The following is a 16,060-nucleotide window of genomic DNA, read 5'->3' as shown; positions in this document are numbered from 1 at the left end:
ATGACACAACATTCACCCCTTCTAAAAAGGAAGCTTCTACTCAGTTCCAGCCAAAAATAATCATGCAAGATTGTGAGCCCTGTGTTGCCATATCTACCTATTTTTCAAGAGAAGCTAGAAATCTAGATTTTTTTAGGTGGAATCTCCAAAATTTAAGTTTCCAAACTAGTTAAAAAATTTGTAGAACTCCATATTGGCAGTAGAACTCCATATTGGCAGGAGATTTACATATATATATATATATATATATATATATATATATATATATATATGTAGTTTATCAGCTTTTTTGTTTTTTAAAAAGTAAAAGTATATACATATATATATGTATATAGATCTATATACATATCTATATATGTATATAGATCTATATACATATATCTCCTAGTATCAACCTTAGCAGTCTCTGGATTAGAGTCTGTAGGTCCCTACCAGATCTAATGTTCAGTAATCACTGGTCCTCAATGCATTGCTTGTCTACTGTGTGCTCCAGGTTATGCTAGCTGTATTTCTTTTATAATGAACTCAGCAAAGTTTTGATTTAAAAATCACAAATCACGCTTCTTTTGTCCCCAGTGGAATGTCTTACAAATATGGTCATAGCATAAAAGCTAAAATCAGCAAATGAAAAACCAGACAAAAACAAAAATCTTAAACTACCTAAAATCTTCAGCTATTTCAAAAGCTTAAAAATAACAAATCAACTAGTTAATTATCTGTAGAAACTGACTTTATTTTACTAAAGGGATTTTTTTTTTTGCAACTTTAAAATCTGTTCTTGTTTTTCAGGATGCAAATTTTTAAGATGATCTATTGTTATTACATTAAGAAAGCTAAGGTCTACTTCTGAAATGTAATGTGTGTCTATCAGGGGAGAATAGAATTTTTAATTCCTTTTAATGATTTTTTCTTAATAAATTAACCATCAACTGGAAAAAGGGATTGGCATCTCCTTTAAAGGAAAGGAAACCAGGAAGCCTTCCTTTAAATCTTCATTAGCTACTGATTAGCCCGAGAAGAAGGCTTCAATCTCCGGATTTCCTTGACCATGGATTACAAACCAGGAATAATTAAATGGGAGGAATATAACCTCCTTATAGGGTTGTTAATTGGCTTAATGATTACACATGGCTTGCAAAGTATGGACTATGAGTGTGTATGTCAATTTAATTTAAATAAAATTTACTTAGTCTCATCCAACAGCATATTGGATACAGGGCACAGCACTGCACAGAATATAGAGGAAGCAATTCTTGCTCTGAAATAAAGTACGATTAAATGAAGACCAAATGGAGAAGGCAGCACCTGGGGAGATTTCACTTTATATTTAGAACGAAAGGTTAAGGTCCATTAGTTATTATTGTTTTATACCTCATTATACTTGGAGAAGCTTCTCTCTATGTTATGTTCTCTGTATTCTTTTTCATTGATTGTTTTTAGGATTCCTTAACCAAAAAAAGGCCGGAGGTGGAGGAGAGGTTATTTAATACTTGTTGAGGGCCAATAATGTGCTGGATTAACTTATTTAATCTGTACAACCACTCTGTGCAGTAAAGCGTTTATTCCCATTTTACAGAATGAGGAAAATGAGGCTCCGGAAATCCAGTAAATCTGCTGAGATATCACTTCTTCACAGAAGTCTTCCTTGAGCTCCTCAGTCTGAATAAATTGCCTTGTAAGCACCCTAAATGTGTTTACATTGCATGCTTCATTCTGGCAATTATACCATTTTACAGTGGTATTTGATTACTTTCTGCCTCTCCTACTGGAGCATGAACTCTTGGAGGCTAGCGTTCAGCATAGAATGTTATCCAGTAAATGTGTGTGAAAGGTTTATGTCAAGGGCATACAACCTGTAAGTGGGAGAAACTAGAGCTTAGAATCAAGATTCTCATAAATATAAATCCCCTGCACTTTCTACTGCACTGCCACTTCAAAAGTTTAAGAATTGGGAAACCTTTTATAAAATTTTTCTTCAGTAGACAAATGGGATTGCATCAAACTAAAAAGCTTCTGCACAGTAAAGCAAACAATCAACAGAGTGATGAGATGGAATCAGAGAAAATATCTGCAGACCATATATCTGATAAGGGGTTCATATCCAAAATGTATAAGGAACTCAAACAACTGAATAGCGAGAAAACAAATAATCTGATTTAAAAACATGCAAGGGACCCGAATAGACATTTCTCAAAAGAATACATACAAATAGCCAACAGATATATGAAAAAATGCTCAACATCTCTAATCATCAGGGAAATGCAAATCAAAACCACAATGAGATATACTTCACACCTATAAGAATGACTATTATCAAAAAGACAAAAGTTAAGTGTTGGTTAGGATGTGGAAAAAAGGGAACCCTTGTATACCTGTTGGTGGGAGTATACATTGGTACAGCTATTATGGAAAACAGTATGGAAGTTCCTTAAAAAATTACAAATAGAACTACCATAGGATCCAGCAGTCTCACTTCTGGGTATATATCCAAAGGAAATGAAACCAGTAACTTGAAGAGATATCTGAACTCTTAAATGTTTTAAACTCGCATGCACTCCATATAAACGTTCTCCATTTCTATCCTCGTTAGGGGCTTTAAATCATGGGCTTTAAGTCCAGCGCATGACTGCTTAAGGCAATGTTTCCCAGTCTCACATGGTGATAATAATGACTTGGGGGCCTGTTGAAAAGTGTGGATTCTTTGGTCTCATGAAGACTTAGTGAACCATATTCTAAATGGCAAAGGGAATGGAAATCTGTTTTAAAGGGGTCCAAGTTATTGTTATCGTTAAACTTGTTTAGAAATGTTAAGGCATCTTGGAAATTGTATTAGGGTGTATGGTGAGGTGGGCTTTGAAGAAAAAACAACTATTTTATCCACTTCCATGTTTGGAGATCCAGAAGGCAATTCAACTTGGAGAAGATCTTTTGGAATAAAAATCTTTTGGGTGACTTCTCTTGTTATGGAAGGATAAGGGAAGCTATCATCCATCGCTTTAGGGCCAAGCAAAGACTGGCCTTCCTAGTACAATATGGAGCTCTGGGGAAGGGTCAGATGAAATCACAGAAGGATCCAGAAGCCTAGAGTGAAGGGACTGACTCCCAAACTCTCAAACTGGAGACTTTAAAAGTTACATACACTGATTGAGATGAATCCATGGACCCTTCTTTCAGAAGGCCTGGTAGGCAGAGAGTAGCAATGAGGTCTCTACAATTAGTTATCATACGGGTCCCCACCCAACACACACAGACACACACTCACCCCCCCCCACACACACACACGAGTGCATGCATGCAATGCTGATGAAGTCTGCATGAGCTCTGTGGATCCTGCTGATGTCAGTTCCCTGGTTTGGACATTGTACTCTGGTTGTGCAGGACATAGTCATTGTGGGAGGCTGGGATACGTGGGCTCTCTCTGTACATTTTTCTTTTGCAACTTCCTCTGAATCTATGATTATTTCAGAAGAAAAATTATAAGAAATAATTTTCCCAATTGCGATAGTTAAAATTTCAGTGGAGTTTAGGGAAGTGAAACTCAAGGCCTTACTGTATGTCATTTTGCCTTTGCTTTCTTTTTGCTTTAGGTTATTTTTAGAAGTTTTAGATGGGTTGAGAAGATTAACATTATAACTTGTGACCTTGTTGGATTTTTATGCATATACCGTGTGGGAATTAATCGTTGATCTATTTATACCCCAAATTGAACAAACACAAAATCCCATGAATTGTAAAGATAAACATTATAGTCAGGCTTGATAACCTTAACAGCTCTCATGGTGGAGGGTGCTGGTGTATCTTAGGTACCATGTTGTATCTTCTTGCACTTTTGGTGCTCACCAAACTGCTGGCACGTTTCATCTGGTATTTACCCCTTGTCGGCTTGTGTTGTTGTTTTTTATTCCATACGGCACATACCCTTTCCCCAGATGGGCTGTGAGACCCCATGATCAAGAACTATGGCAGCATCTAATAGATACCATGTAAATGAGATGAGTGGGGGTAATATCTGCTGGGTTTCTTCAATTGTATTGCATACTGTATCAACTAAGATATTCTCTCATATTAGTGATAGAAAAACCAATTCAAACTGAATCAAGTGAAAAGGAAAAGGCATTGACTCTTGTAAATGAAAAGTCCAGGAGTATGTTTGGCTTTAGAACATGTTTCTCTCCATCTCTCAGCTCTACTTTTTCCAAATTGGCTCCATGAGCAATAGGGTTCTGAGCTTGCGGTCACAGGGAGGCTACAGCTGCCTTAACCTTACTCCTTTAGTTGGAAGTCCAGCTGAACAGTCTTTTTGGATAGTTTCCACGGAAGCCCAAGTATTCACTCCTTCTCTGGCTATACTGAGTCACAGTCTCATCCCTGAGCCAATCACTAGGAAGAAATGTACTGACTGGTCTAAACTAAGGTCACCTGCTTTGCCCTTGCATCCCATAGTGAGGCCCCGGAAAAACCTTGCAGACTAAGAGTTGGAGGAGGTAGTTCCATCAAAGCAGGAGGCATTTCCTAAGTTTGGCAGTGAAGCAACAATTATCACCTATAAAATCTCCTACTCTCCTTTTGGGATAGGCTTATACTGGGGGCAGGGGAATCGTTATGAAGCTTTGGAGTGGTCATTGGAGACCTGATTATTAGTGGTTTGTTTCTTTCAACAACAGAGCACAAATGTCAAGGAAAGATTTATTATTTGACATGCCATTAAATGATAAGAAAGCTTGTTTGTCCTATGACTAACTTGTTTTAGTGTTAATTAATAAGTTTATAGTGTTTTTCATTTTGTTGGTTTAAACTGCATCAGTAGAATTTATAATCGTGTGTGGCAGTGCTGGAGAACTAATTGGTTTTGGTTTATATTCAACATAGACTTCATTATCTGCATTCTCCTCGGGAGAAATCCTTAATTCAGCTTCCTAATTTCCTTGCTGATGGTTTGCAGCATCTGAAATATGTGATTATGAGTGTTAACAGTGTCCCTCTGCAGAGTCCTATTTTCACCTTGTTTCTGTTAATGACCCTGGAAAATTTGGTGATGCGGTGCTTGCTGTCAGGACCTCGCAGGTGTGGCAGGTTGTCACTCTGTGCTCCTTGGGTTAATTGTGGTTCCTTTCTCCACTAGAATCATGTAAGAAACTCTTATCTGTGGTAAGCTCTATTGCCCAGCACTATGGCATTCACATTACAGACATGCTCTGATTTCCTAAAGGTATTTTATCTTACACTTTGGATTTTCCACCAGCTTAGATGCACTCCTCAGTTCTGTTTCTGGAGAAATGTCTTATGTCTTGAGCTTGAAATCACTCACCTCTCTTGTTTAGGTTCATATCTGCATCCTGTTTTTTCTTGTTCTGCCATAAGCTTGGCTCTCCTCCCATGACTTATTATTGTCTTACCTACTTAATTATTTGCTCATCATATCCCATTAGGATGACTATTTTCATCATATCCCACCAGGATGGCTACTTCTTGGTACTCTGAACTCTTTCTGTAAAGCCTCACCACTTGAGATCAAGCTACCAGGATTTCAGCTCTCACTTTCCCTCTTGTCTATCCCAATCCATTACTTTTTCTCTATACTCTAGCTAAAGTGAAAATTCAAAAACATACACCCAACAAGGTCAATAACCTGTTCTCTTCCTTCAAGCCCACTAAAAAGATGCCCGTTACTTAGGTCTAGGAGTGCTCCTGGTTGCTGATGAAGGCGACATGATTTTTCTTTGTGTCCTCAGAGCAGAGGAGAAGAACCAGTAAGGCTGCAAGGTAGAAACTTGGGAGAGGCATGCCAGGAATACATATGTTCACTGCAAGTCAAGTGGACACCGTACAGAGAGCTGAGCTTAAGCCTTTACTCAGGTACTCCTCGCAAGAGGTCACCCTCTGGGTAAGGAAAGTCCACCACTCAGAGGCACTAGGTGTAAGAGGTATTGATGGAAGATGGCTATCCAGAACGAGAACTGCCTCTTTTAGGGTAGAGGTCCCCACAGGGGCCCATCCACACAAGAGTGGCAACATTTGGGAACTAGCCACGTGAAGGACCTGGAAGGAGTAGAGTGTCAATTAACCAAGGAGAAGACTGCTCCCTGCTCAGCCAGGAGAGAGAGACTTGCCTTTTCACCGCTTCCTCCTCCTCATCCCAACACAATGGACCAGCTCACCCTACAAGAGGGCAGAGTGAGAGGGGGGTCACAAGCAGCCTCTTCCTTCTGACTTGGAGCACCCCCTCTCCCAGCAGTTCCCCAACCAGCCCTACCCACAAGCTGCTAGAGTCTTGACTCTTTATTGCTGAAAATGAGACATTTCAAATAAGTGAAATTGAGTGGAAAATTACTGAATCTTCCCAAGGTGTCATTAAAGTACACAGTGGGAAAGGTAGGATGAATATAGCACAATTAGAGAACAGTTACTGGAACAAAATGAGATCTTTTCATGTTTAGACCCCAAGTTGAAACTCTTCCATCCACTAGTTAGAGATACATAGACAGATATTTTAACACCAGAAGACAAGTTTTCCTAAAATGATCACTTAATCATGTTATTTCCAAGCTAAAAAATAAAAACCAAAGCTTGCCTTTGCCAAAAGAACACAAATTGGAAATTTGGTCTGAAATATAATGCTTTCCAGAATCTATTTCATTTTAAATAAGCTTATTAGATATAAGTTTTTTGTTGCAAGTCAACTCAGATACCCTTGAAAAGCTGATGAGGATATATATTATACATTTTAAAAAGTCTAGAATACTATAAAATAATTTATATTTTGGTATTTTGGATTTGCATTTGCATGTTAGTTTATAGAATATTTTGAAAAAGAGGATTAATATACATTATATAGACCATGAAAATATCAAGTTTCTGAAAATATTTGGGTTACTGAGAAAAGTTATACCAAGTAAAATAAAATAAAAATAAATTGAAGGAGAAGAAAACAATTACACAAAAATAGAGGCCATTGCATTTGCTTGGTGGATTGGCCAGACTGTGGCACAGCACTAGAATACAGATGTTAGGAATCTGGAGAGTCAATCATTAAAGTTTTAAACAAAAAGTAATATCTTTTGGACCTATTATTTACCCAGTACTGTACTGGTCACCATGTGAGAAGGAAGCAAGGTTGAATATTTGATCCATGACTTTGAGAAACTTAAAATCTGGAAAGATCTGGAACTGTGGTGGTGAGATCCAACAGTGATCTGGAAGTTGGGGAAAGGAGTAAATCACTGTGGATGTGCCCTGTGAGTCCAAAGAGTTGAACCAAGCTGTATGCCATAAAAGGAGAAGGATGGAGAAGTGGGGACTGGCCAGTTGTGTCCCATGCTGGCTGAGAGACACATGAATACAAGCAACCAAACAAGAATAGCTCATTGGAAACCTTGAGGATTGAGGGGCAATGAGGAGGGGGTATCTGGAAAAGAAATGAAGGCAGGGTAGAGAGATTAGAGTTAGTTTTCAGGAAGTTGACAGATAAATAGAAGGGGCATCTAAGTGCTTTTTTTTTAAAGGTAAACATGTTATTTTGTAGCTTATGAATATTCTTATTTGTATCTGCTCAAATATTAATTTGGCCATTTATAGTAAGATGCAGATGAAAAAAACTGAAAAAAACAAGATAAAAATAACATAGAATCACTTCTCTGTGCAAGAGCTATACTTTGTAATCAATTCAGCAAAATCTATAAGTAATTTAAAAAATTCATATGGTTTTAAAGTTTGGATATTCTTGCATATATAGCAGCTAAATTAGAACCTCAATTTTCCCCTGGTGATTTAATCATTTCATTCCAGGGTCTCAACCCCTGAACGATTTATTCTTTACCCACAGAATTGCTTATTATTTTAATGATAGCATTGGGACAGAAAGTGGAAAACAACCATTTAAAGATGCATCCTCTAGATTAGAAAGAAAATAATTATGGTGAAAAAGAAAAGAAATAAGACCCACATTCTGCCACCAAAAGTTTACAGTAAAGAGTCCATTTCTCTTTTATAATACTTGATATCAAATAATAGACACACAAAGAAAAAGAGCCAAAGAATATAGAGGAGCTAAGGACAAAAAGCCAGTTTCTAACCTCACCTTGCCCCACCTCACCCTACTAATCAGAGGCAACTCCTTTTAACCATTCCTATTTTAGTTCTTTTGGAAGCCTACTTACTTTACATTAACATGTTTATACTATAACTTCTTGGTCTTTCAACTTCTCCAAGTGAAAGTTGAGGCTTCATGACCCATCACTCTGCCTTTCCTTCTTCCTCCCAATTTCCAATAATTCTATTATTTGCAAACTTTCTATCGGTTACTTGTTTTTTTTTTTTTTTTTAAATAAAATATTTAACCTAGATATCTTGCTCTACTGACGTTTGACACCTCACCAGGGAAGCTGGAGACATCAGCACTCCTGACTCTCCTCCCAACTTTGCTCCCACTGCTGTCTCCTAAATTCTGTCAGTCATACTTGGCAGAGTTGGTGATACTAAAGGTATTTCATAACTAGCAGAGTCATCTTATTAGTTGGAGGTTGGACCTTTCGATTACAATCTTTTATGTCATTTACCTGTTCTCTCATTATCCCCCCATACCCTTTGCCCTTTTGTTTCTGTCCTGGAAAGTACCATACATGTTACAGTAATAGATCAGACTCATGTAGAGCTTAAGATGGGGAGGCATAGATGCATTCGTAAAGGAACTCACTAATCCTTGCAACAACTGTATGAGGCTAGTATTTTAAATCACTATATGCTTTTAAATATACCTAGTAAGTAATGGAGCTAATATTCAAAACCCAGGTGGTCTGGTTAGAGAGTCATGTTCTTAAACTATTTATATATTTACTATTAAATATGGTGCAATGTATTAAATATGTGAATTAAATATGGTAAAATATGTATATACACACACATATATGTTTAATTTCACAATTCAGTAGCTGGAGTTTGTTTTTATAATTTTCTAAGTAATTTATTTCATTCCTCGATTCATCTATTTCCCTTAGGAAAGAGTACAGTCCTTATTTACCTTGCTTTCATGTTCCTGGTTTTCTTCATATGTCTGTTGTTGATCATTGTTTGTCCTTCTGTATTTAAGAATGAAGACCTGGTTGAGTGTCTAAGCGGCCAGTCTGGGCCACCTTGGCTTTAGTAGACCTAGATCCGTGTTCTGTAGGCTGATTTCCAACTCTGTAAATGTGGATGGGGCTTCTTGACAACTAGCATTTGTTCTGTGTGGGCAAGAGAGGAGCTGGGTATTAAGCTGAGGGTTTTACTCTGGGGGCCCAAACCCACGGTGACCGCCTTGGTTTCCTGTCTGTGCGGTGGGTCACTAGGCTGAACTGGTCGCAGGCAAACTTGGGTGAATAGCCAGCAAGGTGTTCAGGCCCCTTCTCAGCCCCCTCTTCCTTCTGCTAAGTGTCATCTCCTTGTCCAGCACAGGGCAGCTACCACCTCCACAGCAGGACCCCACTCCCCGCAGCGTGTAGTCTCTGCTCTTTTTCTACCATCAGCCACTTCGCTCTACTTTCTGACTTCCAAACTGTATTGCTGGCCCTTGTTGATTGATACTCCTATCTCCTTCTTTATATTGTTTTATCTTTATTCTGGGAGGTGAGGGGCTGAGTACTTTCCTTTCTGTCCTCCATAATAGAGGATGGCAAAGGGGTTGGCATGGTTGCTAAGTGAGCCAACCTATGGTATGTGCCACTCCAGGATTGTTGGTAACACTTTAGGGAATTTTACTGTCAGCTTTGTCTGAGAGCTGAAGCACAGTTGTCTTATTTTGATACCTTCCTACATCCTAGTTTTTCCTGTACTGAATTAGTCAGTGATTCCCTGTATATGCTGGTTTGGAGTTAGAGACGTTTCTAGTATCATTGTAGATGGAACTTGTCTCAGTGAGGTTAAATAGCCCATCCTGTAATCACACAGCTAGCACCACAGCCAGGATTTGAATCCAAGTTATATGGGATCTTTGCTGCTTAAATTTTTATTATAACCTTCAAACTATTCTTTTTTTTTTTTCTCCCTTTTTACTTACATCAAATACATTGGTAAATCAGCAGTCGCATTCTGTTACCACGATTGTTATGTTGGGAGAGGAAGAAAAGGGAAAAAAGGCAAATGCTTTCTTAGAAGCAAAAAAAAAAAAAATCAGAAGAAAAAAATGAAGAGCTGGGAAATAAAAACTAAGATTCCCTAAGCCTAACAGATCTCAAAGGAAAGCAGAAGAGCTAATAGGAAGTAGAGGAAGGCAGCAGATAGGCCCAGAAGCTAAGGCCAATCCTGTTCCTAAGGGGGGCAGGGGAGGGGAGAAGAAACCTGGAGAAATGGTTTCCCAGCCCCAAGGCAATGAAACATCTTCACTACTGCTCCATGGGGAAAACTACACAGAGAAAGAACTTCATTTCTAAGAAACTTAAGAGAGCCATTGTAGTTCTTCCACTTGTAAGGAAGCACAGGCTGCTTTGGGGGGCTAGTGGGTGCTGGGAAAAGGAGGGGAAAATGTGTATGTGTTTCAGGGCCACGGGAACTAAGGCTGCCCCTGGTAAAGGAAGGGAATTTAGGTGTAAGTGGAAGAACCTAAGCTGGGTCCTTCAGAATCTCAGCTTCATTGATTTCTCAGCTTCTCTGGGACAGAAGGCAGTCTGCAAGCCAAAAGGGCAGAAAGGTTCCAATCCTAGGTCACTATGGCCTCTCCTATCTTATTTCCCCCAATCTCCTCAAAACCCTGGGCTAGAACAAGAAGGGATTTAGAGTTCTCTCTTGCCTTGATGGCTTCCCAAAGACATCTTAAAATACCTGATGAGAGATGTGAAGAGAGACTAGAGATTTAGAAAGGACCACCGTCCTCTGGTGATGTGAGACAGTTGTGAGGGACCTTCAGTGCCAGTGGTTCCCTGTCCACAGGAACAGGTGTTATGATATTAGGGGGCCACAAGTAGGCCTCTGTGGTGCTACCCCCCTAGTGGCACGTGGATTAAACCACTGGCTGCATGGGGGATGGGTTTGGGGGGTAAGCATGGAGGGACCAAACTGAAGATACTAACAAAGGAGAAAAGAAATAGGGCCTGATGGGAGGCGGGGGGCAGAACAGACTGTACAGTGGGAATAAAGATCATACCTATTTACAGGGAAGTAGAAAAGACATGGTAATGGGTGGATCAAATTGAATGGGAACCCTGGGAAAGGACAGAAAATTCCTGCCTCTTGCCGACTCCTCTTCACTCCCCTACAATGGCCTATGCTATCCTGAGACTGCTCTCCAGTTGCTCAGTTAATTCCTCGGGAAAGGTAAACCTATACCCAAGAGTTAGGCTGGCGAGAATATAGGTGAAGTAAGAATCAGAGTTGGAGGAAGCTAGCAGTGGAGATTGGGCTTGAGTAGCTGCCAGCGGTACTGTTCTCTACAGCCCCTCCCCAAACCTCATATACACCTTGGATTCCACTTAATTACAAAGTTAAGAGGGCAGGTAAATCAATCAAAACCCCCATAAAACAAGTATCACAACTGAACTACCATCAGTTAAAGTGCAAACTGCAGGGGGATATAGTGGCTGGGGCTGAGGCCATCTGAAGGCCAGAGAGGAAAAAAATGCATATGTGTAAGTCAGAGGATGGATGTCAGAAACTGGTCCCTCCTCCATTTAGATCACAGCAGAGTCAAAGATGCAGGCAACCAGTGAAGATTCTTTGGAGGACTCTGGGGTCCAGAATCTCCCCCACTATGGGGGAGAAGCTACCTAGGAGGCTGGGTGAGGGGAAAGTAAGCCTTAGAAGAGTTCCTGAGCCACAGATGACACTGCATCTCCACCTCTTCCACCTCTACCCAGTTAGCTAACAAGACTCCAACCTGGTGCCTGAGAGCGTGCCTTCCCTTTCTCACCTCTACCTAGAAACACCCTCCACAAGGCCAACTCAGTGTTTTCAAATATGAGAAACTCCAACCAAATGAAAACAAAAAGGAAATGTTTCCTTACTCCCCCCTGCTCTGAGCCCAGGGTCCTTAATGTGACTGAACTGGAAACCTCCTTCCTCACTTCTTGGGTTCACTACCTTCTCCATCCTGGGGAGGGGAAGAAAAGGGGATTAAGAACAGAGACTGACCAAAAGCAGAAGGGGAAGGGGCAGGAGACAAAAAAGAGTTTTCTGAAAAAGTGGGGAGGAGGAGGAAAGATAAGTAGGTCACTGTCTTGCACCTATAATACAAAGTGAAGAAAGTTTGTTTTGGAAGGTAAGTCCTGGGGGATCTGACCCCCAAGCCCCAAAGCAGGGGTAGGAGGTCAGTGGCAACAGCTGCCTGGTGTTGTTGCTGAAGCGTTACAAAGTGCCGTGACGGAGCTGTCAAGAGGCAGCCCTTGGGAGCCAGGGCCCCGTGTGCTGTTAGCGTAGGGGCTGTGTGCTGAGCGGTGGGGATGGAGGTTATTTCCTGGCTCTCGTGCTAGCTCCATACTTGTTCGCTGCTAGCCATGCCCTCAGTTGCTACAACACTGGCTCTTGTTCTGCTGGGACTGCTCATGGAGATCCACACCCCGGCTTCGGCCTGCTGCATCCCCCAGATCCTGGGGTTCACTCTTTGGCAACTTCTTAGCTATTGCCAGGAAGAGATCGTTCACGTTTATAGCTGTCTTGGATGAAGTCTCCATAAACAATAAGCTGTTGTCATCTGCACACGCCTGGGCCTCTTCGTACTCCACCATGCACTTGCTGGCCAGGCCAGCTTCGTTCCCCGCCAGGGCAATAACGATGCTAGGACTGGCCTGTCGCTGTAGTTCCTTTACCCATGTCTTTGCTCGGGCCAAGGTTTCCTGATTAGTACTGTCATGAACCACAGTTGCAGCTTGGGCACCACTGTAGTACACAGCGGCCAAGCTATGGTATCGCTCCTGCCCAGCTGTGTCCCAGATCTCAGACTTGACTGTTGTGTCATCTAGACAAACCGACTGGGTGAGGAAGGCCACTCCAGTGGTGCTCTCCTGGTACTCGTGGAGCTGCCCTTTGACAAAACGTAACACCAGGCTAGACTTCCCCACTGCAGATTCACCCAGCAGGACCAGTTTGAACTGGCATATTTTGCTGGCCTGGGGCTGCCCATTGGACCTGGCTGTGCTTTTGCTAGTCATGGCTAGATTATCAGAGTGGGCAAGGGTAGAGGGAGGGGGAAGCCACAAATGGGGGAGGGGGGAGGGCAGGGGACTTCCAGGCTTCAACAGTCCTGGGGCTCCGTCTCCCCCGTCTGGCCCAAGCCTGTGTCCCCTTCAAACTCTTCTGTACTTGGTTCATAATTAATATTAGTCATCAGGTTGAAAATATGCCATATAGGTTTTAGAGAGTTTTGATTCACCATCATTATACTGAAAAGGAAAATGCTATTTAATCATTTTAGATAGAACGAATATGCACTACCTATATGAATCTCTATTTGCAAAAAAACAATGGTTAACAGTGGTAATACACATTTAGAAAGAGATTTGCTTATATCCATTCAGTGAGACAACTATTATTTTTGAGTGTCCCCCTTGTACTAAATGTTGTACTGGAAGCTGCATATATAATAGTGAAAGAAGCAAGATATGTTTCCGTCCTGTTGGAGTTTGTATTTTTGGAGGAGATGGTATTGAATAAATGCACAATTATTTATATAAGCACATATTCAGATAAATATGGGGCTGTGATACTAAAGAGATACTCTTGAGAGTGTGGAGGGACATTTGGAAGAACGGAGGGTTACTTACATACTCTGATTGTGACTATCACTCTTATACCGAGAAACGGGCCAGCATGATATAGCGGAAGGAGCTCTGCTCTGGATGGTTGGGATAGGTGGTTTCCAGTTTGCACTGGTACAATTATTTGCTGTAGGTCTTTGGATAATTCACTTGACTATGAGCTCTGTGAGGCAAGAACTTCATCTCTCTTGATCACTGCCATGTTCTCAGTGCCTAGAACACTGGGCGGCACATAAAAGCTGCACAATAATTACTTGTTGAAATAATGAACACAATTTAACCAATGGTTACGGAGATCCTACTCTTTGCTGTTCACAGTGCCAGGTTTTTATCCAATAATCATAAAATAAGAAACTTGGATTAGATGACCTTTCTATTGATGGTTTGCTTCTTTGTCCTCAGATTCATCTCCTGTACTTGCCTTGCTTTGCTCTGTATTGCAGGAGGCTGATCTGTAAAAAATTGCAACTTTACCAACTAACTTCAGGTTAGGTTTGATGGAGAAGGAATGCTGGTGAAAAACAAGACCAGGAGGAGAAAGTGGCCAGCATGTATTCCCCTCTTTCATTCTACGTCATGTGGCTCTGTAGCGGTAGTTGATACTTCTCTGTTGTTTTCACCCCCCACCAGGCAGACACCCACTCTGGGAGCTAGCTTCAGCTGGACAGATCCTGGACTCCACACTGTATCCTTTCTCTGTCCTCTAGCCTTGAGGGTAAAGCAGCTATCTGGAGCTGCTCTCCTCAGGAATTCCTTACCTTCTCCTCTTTGCTTGTTCCGCTCTTTTATGCACCTATAGAACTAGTTACACATATGCATTTTATATTAGTCTACTAATGTGGGTGTCTAATTTTCCTGTTAGACCTGACTGCTTCCTGCCTAGACTCCTTCCATTTTCCAAATGCAGTGACTCCAACATTGACTTCTCCTTTACAATGCTTTGAAAAAGAGAAATTTTGAGATTTCCAGTGCTCAATAAAAGTTGTCACCTCAAAACAGTGAATTTTTTAAAAAATCTCTTAGTGTTATGAGAGTAATAAAACTTATACATAGATGTAACCTTTAAATATTTGAGGTCTGATTATTTAATTATTAGTTAAAGATAGGCTTTTGTGTAAAGTTCTTTTTAAATATATGTTCAAATGTGGGGACCCATACTTATTCACTGCTAGGATAATTGATCAAGATACGGTTATACCTGTTTCTACTGAAGAGAAACAAAATAAAAACATGAGGTTTGCATTGTCTGAGGGCATGTTTAGAAAATTCACTCTGGGTTTTGAGATACTGAAACTTACTCTTCCTGTTCAATTATAGTGAATACATGCAATTTTAGTTACTGCTAAATAGTGAATACGTAACCTATGGAGATAACTGAAAGAAACAATGTTTTTGGTACCTCTTAATTTCCTACCCCTATCTCGCCCCTGCCTTCATCCCTCTCCTCATTGGTAACCACTAGTTTTTCCTCTATATCTATCAATTTGTATCTTTTTTGGTATATTCATTGGTTTGTTTTATTTTTTAGATTCCATATGTAAGTGATAACACAGTATTTGTCATTCTCTGTCTGACTTAACATAATACCTCCAAGTTCAGCCATGTTGTTGCAAATGACAAAATTTCATTCTCTTTTATGTCTGAGTAGTATTCCATTGTGTGTGTGTGCGTGTGTGTGTGTGTGTGTATTACATCTGCTTTATCCATTAATCTGTTGATGGACACTTAGTTGTTTCCATATCTTGGCAATTGTACATAATGCTTCTATGAACATTGGGGTGCATGTATCTCTTCTAATTGGTGTTTTTGTTTTCTTTCAGATAAATACCCAGGAATGAAATTGCTGGGTCATATGGCAGTTCTATTTTTAGTTTTTTGAGGAACCTCCATACTGTTCTCCATAGCGGCTGCACCAATTACATTCCCACCAACAGTGCACAAGGTTTCCCTTTTCTCTACATCCTCGCCAACATTTGTTATTTGTGGTCTTTTAGATGATAGCCATTCTGATAGGTGTGAGGTGATAGCTCATTAAAGTTTTAATTTGCAGAAATGAACAATTTATTTGAATTTTGTTTTAAACTATATCAGTGGATGTGAATCTTTCACCGTCAGCTCTCTCTCCTCTGAAATCACTTATAAATAATTACCAAAAGGCAAATTACCGAATAGCTAGAAATATGTGGTATTGTATAGTAAAAACTTGCATGGTTGAACAGTCTTTGTTGTTGAACTGGGAGATTAAGATTATGGCTCAAAACTATAAGTCTGGTATAGTAAACATATTTTAAGGATTTTTTTCTTTGCTCACCTCCATTCATAAGCATACAAGTATCATTTTC

At 40.3% G+C, this 16,060-nt stretch overlaps 1 pseudogene across 1 annotated transcript; it reads right to left on the bottom strand.

Annotated features, from left to right (window-relative positions):
- Nucleotides 1-2,268: 2,268 nt before the first annotated feature.
- On the bottom strand, nucleotides 2,269-13,123 carry LOC309630799 (ras-related protein Rab-5B pseudogene; annotated as a pseudogene). Its single transcript has one exon. The product of its transcript is annotated as a ras-related protein Rab-5B pseudogene (transcript).
- Between the last annotated feature and the right edge of the window lie 2,937 nt (nucleotides 13,124-16,060).

Source organism: Balaenoptera borealis (assembly GCF_965194805.1).
Source record: "Balaenoptera borealis genome assembly, chromosome: 6".
Classification (NCBI taxonomy): Eukaryota; Metazoa; Chordata; class Mammalia; order Artiodactyla; family Balaenopteridae; genus Balaenoptera; species Balaenoptera borealis.
Note: the sequence above shows the minus strand (reverse complement) of the source record. Positions and strands in the feature narration are given on the sequence as shown.